Genomic DNA, 2,162 nt, shown 5'->3' with positions numbered 1-2,162 from the left:
GATTTCCCCCCCCCCCCCGAGACGTCATTCTCCTAACCGGAATTCACAAAAGTGTAGGCCAAGATAAAAGGGCTCCAATATTTTTAACTCTTCCTTTATGGGAAATTAAATAGTACTGTAATTAGTACTTACATTTTCAGAATGCTATATAAATAATGGTAGTGAAAGCATGATGTTGTAGCTGTGATGGTTCAGAAATTAGGTAAGAGGCAAGCATTTCTTAGGGTGGAAATTTTATTAGGCCAACTGTGGAGTTAGAATAAAGACAAGCCTTTGAATGCAAAGCCTGATGAAAAATGTCTTGCATTTGAAAGCTTGTCTAACTTTATCCTAACAACATAGCCGAATAAAAGATATCACCTTATGAGGCAAAGATTTCTTATAAATAATGACTAATCCTCAGTGCCTCATAAGGTGGGAAGGTCAGTCAGGTATTATTATCTCTTTTAAAAAAAAAAATAAAAAAAAAGTGGACCAAAGGGAAGTTTAACAATTTAGACTTCAAAGTCATGTAGCAAGTTGGTCCAGATGACTTTAGGATCTAGCAGTGTTTGGCACTTACATCTGTACTACATTGCACTAAGATGACTGCATTGCACAGAGGACATGTTATTTTTAGGGGTGAATCCCAGCTAGATTCCTAGTTACAAGAAGAGGAGACTATAGGTATGGAGAGAAAGTCAGTGTTTTGAAGTCAGTAGGAACCTGGTACCCCTAATTCACAGATTTTATCTTCGGCTCTTCCACATACTTACTTTGTGACCTTGGGCAATTCATGTAACCACTCTTGTGCACCAGTTTGCCCATATCTAGCATCAAGTTAATAGCTCGCAAGAGTGTTGTGATCCATTAACTGAATGTTTGTAAAAGTTTTGCAATCATTTGATGAAAGACATTCTATAATTGCTAAGTATTACCGCATGTGGAAAACTAATAGTAGTAAAGCAGGTCTCTTTACATTAATTAGGACTAGATATGCCTCGGGTACAAAAGGTGCATTTAAAACTCAGACCAAAAGAATTGCTAATCTAAGTCTCATAGGAGCAACGTAAGCATTACTGCAGAGAATTAAATGTATAGATCTCAATATAAGAGTAGGATCTTTAAATCATGTTCCAGGAGCTGCATGTATTACTGTACACTTGTCAGGATTCACCTTTCCAACTCCAAAATAACATAGGAGAGGTAAAGCAGTGTACTAGTATTGCAATTCAAACTGCACTTTTATTTATGATGGGGCTAATACAGTAAAAACCCTCACCACCTCTGGAAAAACATCTGATTTGGTGTTTAATTGAAGGGAGTCTGTTTATGGTTCTATTTTTACACCTATTGGAAAAGTATCAAAGTTAATTTCTTAGTGGAGGAAATTATACTTTAAAATGCACTATTGTGAGGAAGTGACTCCCTGATGTCTTTGAGTCTCTGCTTTGTTTCTTGTTAGAAGCATCTCCTGTCTTCCCTGATGAGCCTGTTCTTGTTTTCAGCGGCTGGTTTGCTTTAAGATGCTTTTGATCCTGTATTCATTAAAACCTGATCCTGCTGCTTCCCACCAGCCCTAATGGTCTGTGAAATTATTTCTCTTTCTCTAAGACACCGTTAACTCTGCCAGCGCCTGCAGAGCAGAGGAGCTCAAAATATTGTCAGAAGTCCTCCAATTTATTCAAACCTGCTTTCCTCCACAAACAAAAATTAATCTTCAATGTTATCGCAGCTATCAGCTTTAGAGGAGAAGTGGGAACTGACTGGAGCAGAGTCTAAAGGTTTTTTATCACTGCTCTTTTCCCCCTCTGTAGGTACAGAAGAATAATTGGACAAAGGAGTTGGAAATCAAGAGAATGATTCAGCCAGTATAACAGGGGGCAAGAAGACATGAATGAGCAAAAAGATGAAAAGGGATTAAACAGACAGCAGTGAAAGAGAATGAAGTAAATGAAGATTGAGTTAAGAAAGGAATGGGGGACAAGGAAAAAAAGGATATAGGGGAGGAGAAGTAAAAGGTGTATTAAGCTTCCTCTAGGTTGAGAGAGAGGAGAGTGGAGAGAACTGTGGGAAAAGAACATGGAATCTGGATAGTCCCCTTGCGGGAAATAAGAATGGGACCAAAAAAGGATATACAAGGGAAGCTGCAAGGAAGAGTAAGGTTCCTACAGACTGTTCCC

Source organism: Gavialis gangeticus, unplaced genomic scaffold, assembly GCF_001723915.1.
Source record: "Gavialis gangeticus isolate Ggan-Ray unplaced genomic scaffold, GavGan_comp1, whole genome shotgun sequence".
Lineage (NCBI taxonomy): Eukaryota > Metazoa > Chordata > Crocodylia > Gavialidae > Gavialis > Gavialis gangeticus.
This window is presented reverse-complemented; position numbering follows the sequence as displayed.